Source organism: Polyergus mexicanus, unplaced genomic scaffold (genome assembly GCF_030449975.1).
Source record: "Polyergus mexicanus isolate NDT 795.1 unplaced genomic scaffold, iyPolMexi1.0 SCAF_6, whole genome shotgun sequence".
NCBI lineage: Eukaryota > Metazoa > Arthropoda > Insecta > Hymenoptera > Formicidae > Polyergus > Polyergus mexicanus.
In genome coordinates, this window is record NW_027223326.1 from 10975787 (window position 1) to 10990802 (window position 15016).

At 39.4% G+C, this 15016-nt stretch overlaps 1 protein-coding gene across 11 annotated transcripts in view; it reads left to right on the forward strand.

Annotated features, from left to right (window-relative positions):
• LOC138933863 (dentin sialophosphoprotein) overlaps positions 1-15016 on the forward strand; it is a 175695-nt gene that overhangs the window by 65709 nt on the left and 94970 nt on the right. The window lies entirely within an intron of this gene.

Here is a 15016-nt window from a genome sequence, read left to right on the forward strand (position 1 = left end):
CTTTCGTGCATACTTAAAAAATAAAATATTAATTAATATATTTTCTCTAGTATACACTTATGTTCAACATTCAATCGATTTCGATAATTAACGATGTATATTCGCAATGTTTGCGACACAAAGAAAATTCAACAATGATAGTTCAATAACGTTGTATTATTAATTATTAATACATAATGTCAGATCTATTAAATATTTTATCGCTCGTTTATTGATTTATGTCGCCTGAAGGCTCATCTGGTTCGTTTAATTGGACTCGCATTGCTTCGCATAAATCGTTTTCTCCCATAAAACGGTGACATAATTGCGCCACAGGTCGAAGCCATTAAAGCTTCATTTTTCACGTGACTATCTTACGAGCGTGTGTACGCTCGTCGCTCACCGGTATAAAACGCAATAACGAGACCGTGGAGGGACTTAACGCGCCGTTAGGACGGGGGTTAGTTTACAGGACGATACGCTCTTTATATCCCGCTCTTGTCATCTAACCTCCTTCCAAGTAACTAACGCTCGTTGTCGTGTGTTGCTCCCGCAATTTAAAGTGTGACGACCCCCTTTAGATTACACCCGGTTCATCCCGGTATCGGATTCGTATCGTAAACGCACGAACGCGTTGCTACGCTTTAATTGCACAATAAAGCTTCGTTCGGCGTCATTCAACATTAATGACGACATAAATTGATGATTAACTGATTGGCGTACTTGTACGTTCGGCGAAAATATGACGTTAATCGCGATAAATCGCTGCAAAATTACCCAATTAATAAGTCGTTGAGATTACGCAGTTGAAATACACAGTGTCCCAAAATCATATAATCGCTTGATTGATCTTTCAGTTAGATATTGTACTTGTAAGATTTATGATTTTCTCGAAATTATAATATACGTCAATTTGATTAATATTGTTCATACAAGATTTTTTGCATCGACAAACAAATTGGTCAAGGCTTGCCCCGACTTTATTTTATGTCGACCGATAATAAGGGTGACTTTGATCGATAGAGTTTAACCAGGCGATTAATGTGACCGAGATTCTTCTAATCGACTTTGCTCCGATTTATTCTCGACACGTTTACGACATGAACTTTCTTTAGAGAAAGTTTATTTAGGTCTGAAAATATACATATAATAAAATAAAAACACAAAAATTATATAAAATAAATCAGAATAAGTGTACAATTTAACGTATCAACGAATTGTTAAGTTTTTAAAAAAATTTCGTTAAAGGAAACTAGGCTTTTCGCTCGCGATGAAACGAGAGTGAAGAGAAATTTTATTTCCCCCGTTTAACGACATAGGTGAAATAAATAAAAAAATGTAATAATGCAGCTTCATAAATGCAATCGGCAAAATGTTCCTTTTTAGGATGCAGTGGGAAATGGAGAGAAAACGCGAAATATCTAATATAGAACGGTAGCGCGCGTCCATATCGGGAATAACGCTCGTGCGTATCGATGTCGCGAATTAAAACCGCACAATAATGACGTCGTGCGAATTGCGAAACTGTTCGCGACAAGTTTCCGAGACGAGTTTGCTAGAGAGCGCGCGTAAAATGAAAATTTTGCGATAATTATTATTCCGTCGTGGTCATTTTCGTGCGTCGGAAAACATTTCTTCTCTCTTTCTCTCTCGTATTAATTCAACATAAAGGTAACGATGCATAAACGGTGATTCGCATAAATCTTCCGAATGCAAATCTCAGAGTTAACCGCTGACCGTGTGCTTAGATCTTAAACTCTTTATTTATTTATTTATTCCGTTGTATATTTTTAGCCGAGAAGAGAAGACGGATTCTTTTTACAGTTTCTTACGAGTCCTTAACCCGCTTTCGCGTTAGCATAGTAGCTATTTGTCGTGGCCCGGCAAATAGATAGCTTTGAAAAAAATCCGGGGATTTCGGCCCACGGGGGAATTTTTATCTTATTTCGCCATCCCTCTCGAGATTTGTACCGCGCACACGCGCGAATAAAGTCTCGATAGCAGAGACGAGTCTGCTATCCCACAGATGCGCGAACTTGTTACGCTCTGTGTTTAGGACGCAAGAGAGGGAAAGAAGTCCGTGAATATATAGAGACGAAAAATCTGGAAAAATTACCTCGAATAAAATCGTTTTATCCGCTCGGGCATCACTCCGCTTATTCCATTTTCATAGCGACACGCGACATTCGTGTTAATAATTAACATTTTAATACGCAATATAATTTTAATTAATACATATACCCAACCGCGTGGGTACGTTTAAGTGATAATAATTAATGACTTATGGTCGGTATAATCATAATTAATATACTGAATTGCGTAGCGAGAGAGAAAGAGGGGAGAGAGAGAGAGAAAGAGAGATGGAGTGAAAGTCTAATTTAAATGCAGATTCCTATAAAACACTGGCTTGAAATATCTTTTGTTATCTCTACGCGACACGACGAAAGTTCCTCCGTCAGCTGATCGATAATACGCACGAGTTGTTACGAGCGAAATTCGCCGCTACGGAATATGGAATTATGGGACTCCGTGGAATACGAGGGGGGCCGATGGGAAGGTTCGCGGGAGAATTTATTTCCCATCGGGAATCTGCTTAAGACTATCATTTCCGAAGTGCTAAGCTAGATCTAGAAAAGCTCCTCGTACCTGCTGCTGCCGCCGCCGATATTATTTAATCCCGTAATACGTTATTCACGCGGAGCATTTTTGCGGTTAATAATTCACTTCTCGTCGTCAATCGATCGCGCCGCCAATGATATGAAAAAAATTATGAAAAAAAGGCTATTGAAATTAATTTAAAAAAAAGGAATTTTTTTTTAAATTAATTTTTTTAATTTTTTTTTTTTTTTTTTTTTTTGTATATAATATACATGTATCTGCGAGGGAGTATATATAAGTTCAATTCTGCCGGTTTCTTTTTCGTTCTTCATTCGAAATAAATTATTTTATCGCAAATCAATTATTGAATTCTAACTTGGAGATAAAATCGGGAAAATAAAATCTGTAAAGCAAATATTAATAAAGCCGTTAATTGCTGTTTCATAATTAGCGTGGATTATTTTGAGATATGATTAATTAAGAGCTACTTCTCATTTCGCGTTTTATATTAGATGAAATCGTTGGATTAAGCGTGCACGATACGCTGAAAGTTGGCGTTTTGTAAGTAAAAGCAAAGCCGGTAATCGATAGCCTCATATTTTATTAAATCGGCCGACACTTTACGTTGTCTTACGTTTTGCTCATGAAACTTTGATGACGGCGCTTGAAAGGAAAGAAGATGGCTATTTTTTTAAAGATTGACTTCTCCCTTTCTCGTGCTCGATAAGACTCTCAGAAAGTATCTCCATAGTTTCCTTAAATTTGCTCAGGTTTTTAAATATCTTTCCTTTCTTTCTTTTTTTTTTTTTTTTTTTTTTGCAACATTATCCGTAGCACGAATTTCGACACAATGTATTCTCATCTTCATTTGCATGCATGTGTTTTTCTTAGAGGTATCCTTTGTATTTATATAATTTCGTGAAATTACAAGATACATTGAGACCGTATTTTCAAGCTCTACTGAATATACACGCAATGCGTAACGTATATATTTACATACTATTGTTTCGTAAAGTAGCATTAGCATGTTAATGCTCTCTAATTTACAGATAATTCCGACATTGTACAATAGATTACAGGCTAAAAGATCGCGCGTTTCAACGCGCGTGTACACAAGATACCGTAAAAGTCACATAGATGGGATGAGAACAATTTTTCTTTTTTTCTCGAGAAGGCCAAAGACCGCCAGTACTTTCCAGCTCTCTGCGACTAATTCGATAAATGGATGACCAAGTTGCGGTCATTAGTTTCCACGATCGCGAGAGAGCGCGCTCCCCTTCTCTCTCTCTCTCTCTCTCTCTGTCTTTTACTCGAAGCAATCCTCTGGTCACGTTCGAGGAAGGCTTCGGGATATTCCACGTTCTCGATCGAATCAAGGATTGAATCGCCGGCTGTAATTTACGACTTGGATTTACTTTTTCTTTTTTTCTTCATTTTATACGCGCGGATCAACCAGTCGCTTCATCTTGCGATGAAACTGCCTCAATATTCTAACGGCTGTCGGAGCGCTCGCTCGTTAATAACGGCGATCCCCGGATCTGATCCGCCGAATATCTTGGTCTTCCCCCATCCTTCGCTCCCGCGGACTTTCAATTTTCTCGACCATTCGCTTTCCTTATGCGCCACGACGGCTTTCCGACGCGACGACGACTCGCCAATAGCCAACGCGGTTCAACGAACCCGCTGATGAGAGGGAGATCTCAAATCTTTTGTTCGATCGGCGGGACTTTTTGTACGCGCGCACGATGAAACTCGGAATTATCAAATCGATCCGATCCGATTCGATTTCGCGCGTGATTGAAGCAAGTTGAGTTGTAATAATAAGGGCCATCGGAGAGAACTGTGTGTCCGTCTCGGATCGAAGAGAAATTTTTATTTCAGGACATCAGACCGTCCTTCATAGACGCGTTACGTCAAAGAGATATCTTAATGAGAAAATAGTATAGCGGTTTTTATTACTCAATTGAAAATTGCATATGGTATTAATGTAAACGTTATGTTATCGATGTAATCTTAGTAATTACAATGTAGTTAGTTTGAAAATTTTAAACAGAAAAAATAATATACACACACACACGCAAGACTAGCTGATGTCAAATATCGATTTTTAATATTTCTTTTTCTCATATTTTTTAAATATATTTTCATGCTTAATCTATAAAATGAAATATTATTTAAAAGAAAAAAAACATCAATTACAGTCGCTTCAACCGTTCAAAACGCGGTTCAAAGTAATAGTGATCGCATAATTCACACTGGCAATTTCATATTTCTCATTGTAGAGCAGACTCTTGTCGGACTTTTCTCATCTTGGCGCCCTGCTTCCTTCGCTTTGCTTCTTTTCTCTCTCGCCGGTTACTCATTTATTTTATTATCCGGGGAGCCGAGGAACACTCTATGAAATATATATCCGACATGCTGACATGTGTGTGTGTGTCTGCTCGCGCGCGCGCGTATATCACATAAAATATAAAGATAGAATCTACCCTCTCTTATCCGTCGAAATGACGTTTGGGGCGCGTTTGATATGGTTACACCGAGTGTCAGTGGTGTTCATCTTGCCGATAACAGTGGGTAATCGTCACAAATGTCAATGGCGAGGTCATCTTTTTTTGCCGACTTTTATTCGTCCTACAACTTTTTTCTCCACGGTGTACATATGCTTGATTCGATGCGAATTACGACGAATTACATTGATCGATTGATAATGTTGGAACACATGTTGGATGCCAATGGAGAATGTCAATGGAGTGGTGAGCTTTTCTCAAGCGCGCTTTTATAAAATATTTATTTTCTCGAAATTTTGTCAAGGCTCACAATTGGCTCTATGAGAATTATCGTGATAATTAATTCCTCTATATTTTGTCGCATATATTATTTGAATCCGCGATAATATAAAGTTTACACCAGTTAAAATTTCATTCTATTATATCTGGCGTTAACTGTTATATAATGTGCAAAAAATTTCAGTAAAAAATACTCTTACGTACAAGGATACGTCATCTTGCCTCTTTAATTCGGCGTACTGGTTTAAGGGAATTTCGCTGAGAGAAAGTAAATCGATTTACTCGATTAATCTCGCTCAGCACGCGCGGATACATATTTATAATGATCGCTGTATCCTGTGCGTACACAATTACGAGGGCGACTTGCGGCAAACGTTTAATATTGCATCCGAAATTGGCGAAGAGGGCACAGAGGGAGAAGGGACTTTTCGTCTGTCGCGGCGGTTATTAAATTCTCGAAACCGCTCCTGGTTTATTTACAGCGGATGGAGTGGCGAAGTAAATTTTAAATTCGCGGTATATTCGCGGGCGTTACCTCCTCTTTTCACCCAAAGTAATCAGTTATTTGCTGGAAACTCGAGATTTTTCGTTCGAATCACTTTCATGCGCGTACCCCGCAGAATTATCTTTCACACACGTGTGAAAATAAGTACTATTTGGTCTTGTAAAAAGAACAAAAAGGAAGATCGCGCAAAAAATTTCTCAATTATCTATAATATTTAATTGTTGATATTTTGCGTTATTATAAATTAATTACGGACTTATCTGTCTGCTAAATTAAAGCCGAATTGACAAAAGCGGATGGATAAATGTGTATTCTCGTCACAAGTAATTAGAGCCTCGATTTTAATTCAATCAATATGTACGCGCAATCCGCGCGAATAAATTACCATAAAATTAACAAAGTGCAATGTGATTTTCGCATGGAAAAGCGTGCTGCATCCATAGCCGATTGTCCTTTCCTCTTATACCCCTTTTAATAGAAAATTTGGTGCAATTAATTATTTTGGCTATTCGCTGTGTTTTTTGTTTGCGAATATATTCCTTTACATTCTGATGTGGAAATTTTTCACAATTGTTATTAATTTATCTCAAATTGAATATTAAAAAGCAAATTATTACAAATTTATTCAATACGAAAAATGTTATTATTACTAAATGTCATTAAAAAAAATTTTCTATTTATTTCCTTCTAAAAGAAAGAGGCGTGCGTTTATACGTTAATTATTTTATTCTTTCACTTTTCACTTTTGTTATCCCGTTGACAAGCGTTGTCGTTATCAAATTTTATATTCGACCCAGTTCACGCCTTGATGCAATATTCGCGATGCGTCATACGTTTCTGTTTTCTTCGGTTAAACAAAATCGGAAGGGCGAACAATTGTTCGTAGGATCGCCGCGTCCGCGCGGCTTGGAATTGAAACTTTTTTAACTGTAAAATGGATTAAAACGCGCAAACGAGAAACGGGCTCTGAAAAAGAGAGAAACGTCGTTATCGTTTTTTTTTTTTTTTTCCGGACGTTCTCCCGTCAGGCCAGCGATCAGTGGGTCACATTCACCCCGGCTTTATCCTGGCCGAGCGTTACCCTGGTCGCACAGAGGTAATCGTCCTCGATTCCTCCCCCCCCCCCCCCGCTCCTTCACCGTCCTATCTGTTGTGTTTGTATTTGCGTTCGCACATGTCCGACCGAGATCATTTACATTTCCGCCGACGCGCCCGAGCGTTCGTAATGGAAACGTCGCGTTTCTCTCTTGCCTTTTTTTTTTCCTCGCGGTTTTCGGCCTCGTCGTCGAGAGCCGCGACGAGTTGATTACGAGTTCGCTTTATCGCGAACTCGCGTCGATGGCGCGCGTGTCTCGCGTGCTTGCGACTTGGCGCGCCGTAAATTACGCGTGTTCCCGATTTATCAAAGAGCGACCGTGTCTCTTTGATGAATTGTGCAGATAATCGCGCGTAATTAAAAACCTCGAATACACGCGGGAAATATTTTATATTTGATCGAGATATATATTATCGGTCGCGGATGAAGGTTCCTCGATGAATTTCTGAGCGTAGCGGATTCTCTCCAGATAGAAATTCAAATAGGACGTTCAACATCATGTAACTTTGGAAAAATTAAGAGATAGCGAGATGAAAGAGAAGTTTCTCGATTAGTAAAGTAATAATTATTAACGATAGCGTTGCTTTTCGAATTTTCAGAGAAATCAATAAAAGAGATTAGATTAGATTATTATCTTTATTATCGAGATACTTAATTGCAAAGAGCGCAAATAATCGACAAATAAAGTCACGCCAAGAAACGCGCTTTTCGGACGCGATGTACATTTTACGGGCGATTTTGTCTCTCGACAAAAAAATCCCCGTTGATTAAACGGTATTTAATTTATTACTTCTCGCTCTCGACTAATTACACGTACGATAAATTAATTCCATACGATAAATTAAATCCAGACGGATGAGATGAAAGTAATTTCGTCTGCAAGACGAACGAAAGGTAAGCGAACCCGGTATATAATCCCGGAGTGCAGAAGGTTACGCGCATCGAAATCGCGATTACACGGCCGTGTGTGCAACCTATGCGTTCGTATACATATATACGCTCACGCGATTTGACATCGCTCCGTGTACGGGTATCTCGTCGCCATGCTCGTCGTACCCATACACGCGTATCGTGCGCGGAATCGCCGCATAACGGACATTTGCAAATCACTCGTACACATTAACCCAGATACGTTGTTGCGACGTTAAAGCAATTCGACTCAAAGCTCTCCAGAAGAAAGCATTGACCATTAATCGACGAATATTTATAAGAGATCGATACAAGGATGTCAATAGATGTTACATTATCGACTAGGTGTCTTAAATACGTGAAGAAAAAAAAAAGAAAAAAAAATACTCGGATGTTTATTATTTAAAGTTTTCAGAAAAATTAATTTCTGCGGTTCTGTAGCATTTAAACGCTTGGAGAATTCTTTCTTATTATTTCGAATTAGAATTTTCAAAAGTCGAATACAGAAGTGTATACCGTGTATTATCCGCCGGACAATCCCCTCGTTCGACACGTTGGCCGAGCAGACGGGAAAATATCAGCCAGTCTGCGCATGTAGAGAACCAAACCAGACGAGGTAGAGCACAGGAACGGTGCGCAGAATGCAGCGCAGCAGTGTTGTCATTAACGCGCGTGCAATACACCGATGTGTCTCTCGGTGCCGTACTTTCCGCTCATTCATGCCCCCCCGTTCATTACTCCCGCGGGAGACGAAGTACTCCGTTAATTTCACGTCCGCGTACGATCGTTTCTCCGTCGGTTCTACATCCTCGGTACCTATATCTCTCGGTACCTGTGTACCCGGCTACTATATTTACCATACCATATCCCCCCCCCCTCCCTCGCTACCACGCTCTTTATCCTGTCGCCCTCTCTTCGCCGCATCTTCGCGGTCTTCCCCCCTCGTTATCCCATCCTCTCCTATCTCTGTTTCTCTCGCCGAGTGTTATCTTTTTCTCTTGCCTGACGCGCGATTCGTTTCTTCTCTCTCTCTCTCTCTCTCTCTCTCTCTCTCTCTCTCTCTCTCTCTCTCTCTCTCTCTCTCTCTCTGTCTGTCTTTTTCTTTCTGTTTCTCTTAGAGATCGTATTCTGCCGCCTCTCGCGTTCATTATCGTTGTTTCGAGTTTCCCCAGCTTCGCGTGGTCTCTAACCCTTTACGCTTCAGTCTCCCTAAAGCTCTCTGACTCGCCTGACGATCTCTCCACCTTCCTTCATTCCCTCTGATCGTCACGCACGCTTTTGTCGTTTTGTGCTCCTCGACGTTCCGTGTGCGCAAAAGACTCTTTTCGAGCTTGCCAATGATCTCTAATGTTGGAATATTGCTCATTTATCTATTAAAGATCTTCATGTCGTATGTATCAGTTTCAGGCGTAAACATTCAGCTTAATCAATCGTTACGAAACGTGAAACTTTAAATTAATTCCCTTTTGATACTTAAATTTTTTGAAATAAAAAATATATATATATTTATTTGCACAACTAATATTTTTTTATTTCTTATTTTCGCTTTCCTTTAATTTCGTAAACTTTGTTTATCTTTTATCTTGCAATTTTTTTTTAGTTTTCTAATTTCTAATCTTTTTCTTTTTTTCTTCCGACTTTTCCTCTTTCTCTTTTTTATATTTTCTCTCTCTCTCTCTCTCTCTCTCTCTCTATCTATCTATCTCCTCTCTTTTCCTTTAACTTATTGACGATCGCCATTCTTCGTTTTTTTACCTACTAATTTTTTCCTCTAACCGCAAGGCGGACTTCGCCTTTATTCAGAGAAGTTAGACGCCGGTACTTACAGGTCGTTAAGCTGCAGACAGCATAAATAAATACGCGCGAATTCAGTTAGCCGGAAATTACGACGAGCACCGGAGAAAGGAAGGAGACGCGGAAAAATTCCGGAAAAAGGGTGAGAACACGAATCGCCGGGCAAACGAATTCTTGAGCGTTGGTTTCGCGAGAGAAAAAAAAAAGTGTTCCGCGATACCTGCGGTTGAAAAATGTCGCGTAAAATAATTAATGTAAAATAAAATAATTCTATTTTATTTTTAACGCATATCCCCGAAGGAAATACATATATATTAGAGATAAACGGTTTGTTTTTTTTTCTCAATAATCGATTATCTTTATCTGCTTTGAAAACTGAAACGAAACAGAGTACGAGTAAGCGAATACTTATGAAAAGACATCAATTTAAAACTTTGATGAAATACGGAATTTCTAAAGCGTTATGGAGAGACCGTCCCTTAATCGTCGTATGATTAAAGTCGTTTTATCACAACGAAGTTAATATACTACTCTCATCCGAAATGCGTTATAACTCTCTCGCGTAACATGAGTGCATCCGGCGGAACGCAGTCATATGTTTTCTGCATTATGCGGGAGAAAGGGACTGGAAGTGATAGGTGCGGAAAAAAAAAAGATTGTAAATAGAATGATAAACGAACATCCGCAAAGATCGTGAACGCAATTTTAATGAGCACGTACGCGATCGGATTTCAATTCTCGCTGCCTCTCGGTGTAGATTGATACGATACGTATCGCGTACGACACTCATCTGCGATCTCCCCCTGGAATCGGCATGGAACGAAATCCAAACCTCGGGAACGATTGCCAATCCGCATCCATCAGATTCTATAAACGCGTCGCACTTTCTCTCCCGTATGATTTCCCTTGTGGTGAAACGGAACGCGTCGTGCGAATCGCGAATCAGTCGTTGCGCGATGCGAGAATTGGAATTCCGCGGATCGGACGCGATTGGAAAATAAACCGCCCTCTGTATATTCAAACTCTAAGAAATAAATGATCTCCGACAAATTTTTCGAAAACTTTGACATTTTGTTTAACAGATTACATGAATTTTATTAAATAAAACTAGAAATTAAATGCGATTTTTTTTACATATGTAAATTTATTATACAATACACATAAGAGAATTATAATTACAAATCAAATTTAGCGATTCAATAAATATCAATAAATGCGGCGACTTTTTCGATGGAATTTCTGTCACGCGTCAAGTATGAGGGAGGCGTGGGATTTTCGCGAAATACGCAAGGCACGCAGAATACAGCAATTTTTCGTGCGCGCGTCCTAGAACGCTCTCGGAGCTTCATCGGAATTTCCGTTCTCTCGAGTTTATCCCTCTTCGCCGTTCTCAACCCTTTCCCCGATTCGGTCAGAGTTCTTCCCTGTCGTAAACGTGACTAACGACCGGGAGAAAGACGCTACATCGTCGAGAACGGGATCCTGATGTCACCGCGACAGAAAAGCATTGTCCGTCATGCGTGCGCGAATTGTTATAAATGACTTGTCGCGTCTACGATGTCATATATCTTCAGTGATACTATATCATGGTCTGTAATCATTTTTTTAAATTATATGTACAATGAATTGTTTTTGAATAATTTTTTCTTAGAATTGCGCGATCTAAATAAAAATTTATTTATGTTCCATGAGATACGAAAGTATATCGCACGCAGATTTTTTTTTTTTTTTTTTTTGTGGAAGAGGAAGGATGAAAATTTCATCGATAGGTTTGCGAGTATCGCGGTGACATTTGCGTTCGTTCCCGGCACGGTGGAACAGACATCGTCGTAAGAGGAATGGAGGGGAGGGATGGATGCTGGCGTGGCAAGAAGATGGTCCACGAGGACCATATCTTAACATTGATTGTCGTGAAAAGTGCAAAATTGGGATATAGCCTGGCTACGGACAGACGGATCTATCATGGATGGATGGATGGCTGGAAAGCGAGTTGGATAGATGGATGGATGGATGGATGGATGGATGGATACACGGTCGTAGACTGGTCTTTCATAAAATATGCAGGCTGCAATCACGTCTCTTGAATGGAAGAGAGCTTGAAAAAAAAAAAAAGTAAGAAGGGGCGACAGTGCATAGCTGGTTGGGGGCGAGATGATGGCATCGTTGGGGAAGCAGAGAAGGGATGAAGGAAAGAGGACCGGGGGGGAGGAAAGGAAGGGGAAGCGCGGGAGGACATGCCTCTATATACGAAGAGCAAGACCCGCAATACTGCTGAAGCTGCGAGTCCACGACTGGATTCGCTGTGCTTGCGTTCGCAAAAAACGTTCATAACTAGCCAATCCCGCTGTTGCGCATTATGTCAACGACCGCATCCTATGGATCTTTGCGTTTGTGTGTGTAAATGCGTCGGAAATACATCCTTGTACATTGTATTGTATGCGATACGTTTTGTCCAAGTCGCTTAATATCCATGAGCACTTTGAAATTTGAGAATATATCGGCGGATTTCGATAAAGGGACAAAGCTTACAGGACAGTTTCGTTTTGCTCGAGAGGAAGAAAAAGAGATAGATAGAGATAGAGAGAGAGAGAGAGGGGAGGGAGGGGGGGGGAGTGACACGGTAGCCATGATTTTTTATGTCACGACTTTGAGAGATTTGACTCTCGAAATAATCAAATATTAAAATTGTTTTAGAAAATTAAAATACAAATATAACAAAATTATCGAACATCCTGTATCGGCGTAAAATTGTTTGCGTTGCGCAAAATATCGACGCTTTACTGCGTGCCGATACATTACGTATGCGATGACTATATGCGGCAAAAGTGTAGCGTGGTGTGAAAATTTCAGATATCAGTGGGAGTTGAAAGGATCGATCAACTCGATGATTCCCGTGCTTTGAATTTGAAAGAAACTATTTAAATTGTAAAAATCTGACCCAGATTTCGCGTCGAGAGAGACGCGTGCGCGAGATACTTTGTAGGATCCCTTCGGTCCCTTCAATCACTCGAAAATTAAAATTCATCGAAAAACCGTATTTGCGTGCAAACTACCTGCATTGCCGTAATAAAAATTCAATCTTGAAAATTAACTAACACACAGAAAGATCGTCGTAATTAAAATGCAACATGAGATTATCATTAGCATATCTCACTCGTGTCATTTTAAAATTGACATCAATTATATATACACATTTTGTTGAAAGTCAATATTGAAGCTAAAATTGCATGAATTTTGTCACGTTTCTCGAAACGTTCTTACATCGCGCGCATAAATACACGTACACACATAATTTCCTTCAGAAGCGTAAAAACTATTTGCACGACGTGTTTAGCGTCGAGAAGTAGAACGTTCCTTAAAAGGGGCAGACATTGGACGGTTCTGGAGGATTCAGAAAACCGGTCGAAAGGGATTCAACCGGCGAAAAGTATAGACTGGAGTATAGGCTGGAGTGGCACCCATTTCTCACTGAGATATGCATGAGCTGGCTGAAGTTACGCTACAACTACGCTGCTTACATAATATAAACTCTCGAGGGGTCCCTCTCGACTGAGGCACCCGATGAAAAACTGGTAGGCATCGTCCGATGGGGTAGCTCGACTATCACGAGGAGCTATTTAATTTTTTATACATGCGCCCAATATATTTTATTGTCGCGATGGGCGGCGTGCTTTCGTCGCGTTGTCGCGTTTGAAGAGTGAAAATATTGCCGATCGCTGTTTTTCTTGAAGATTTGCTGCTGGTCTCGGATTGTGGGTATCCTTTCTTGACGAGAATATTCAAATACGCGCAAGAGATATTGTATTTCGGAGGGACACTTAAAATGTCAAGATTAGAATCTTGGTTTCAATGATATTTTTCCCCCGACTCTTTCATACTTGAATTCATTTTAAACGTAATGTTTCTACATCAATTTTTCAATCGAATAAATCTTCATTCTTCTTCTCCTCTACTAAATTCTAAAAAGATAAGATTAGACAGAAAGAGACAATAAAAATCAATAAAAAAAAAGGGAAAGAGATTTATATATTTCGTGACGGATATTCTAGACGTAATAATTTTACGTTATAGTCTCTGTTATAGTTTTATATTAGTCTCATCCGATAAAATAGAGAGAGAGAGAGAGAGAGAGAAATTTCAATTTTTTTTTTAATTTATTAAACTGTGTATAAAGGAAAAATTACGAAGAAACTAAGAATCGTTGAGAACAGAAATCATCCTTCATCCATCTTCGATCTCTTTTTTTTTATTCTCAGGATTTTCATTATCGAATGTTCTCGTCTCGCGAGTCGCGTTGACACATTGATGCAGATTAAAGGACATTTATGACGGCGATAATGCGCGATTCCCACGATCTAAACCGCCGACATCAGTCCCGCAAAGTTACGAGCGTCAGTCGACGGTGGCGGCAGTAACGATGAATCGTTGAGGGATAAGTTGCCCGAATGATGGGCAACTTTCGGTCTTTTCTCCGACAGTATACCGGGAGGAGATTTGCGACGCGGTTCGTTAAACTCGTACGTACACACCGTAAAACACGCTACCGTCCGACTTGTACGCCTTGACGGAAAGCTCCTCTCTCCCTTCCTGTTTCCTCATATTGTTTCGCATCGCGCTTGCATCCTAGTTTTCTCATCGCGCAACTTGCAACAAATATTTATAATCGTGCTCCCCAATCGTTTCAGCGAATTGTAGGGGACCGAGATATTCTGCTAAACTGCTGATCAATATCTATTATTAATCATTAATCATGATATAATATACAACGCAATGTGATTATCGCGTCGAGATCGGCTCTAATAATGCAGTTATATTTTGCGTTAATGAAACGGAATCAATCGAATTTACTAGCAATTATATTTTTGATCGTTTAAATTTATAATTCATAGAATAATATGCACTGGCCACAACCACGCTGGGAGATTGTTTAATACGGTATATATTATTTATATTATGCATATGAAATTGTATTTATTATTAAAATAAGAGCAGAGTGCTTCATGTATTTGATGAATTGATTAATATATGAAAATAATGCTAATACATATAAAAATGAGGATAATAAATAAATAATAAAATATATGAAGTGGTATATTCTTTGGTTTCGAATCTATTTTCATCGAAATTGTCATCAGAAAACAGATAACGAAAAAATATTAATCATCCTCGTTACTCGTTCATTTTTTCGATATCCTTGAGATTTTCCATCGCCTATGTATCTAACGAAGAGAAGTACAGGAAATTACATAACGCGATATAATAGAGAGAATTAGTAGTCTCGTAACTGTAAATTACAATTATTACCGCTACCGGCGCGCACGAATTATGGAGATAACATTATACGTATTG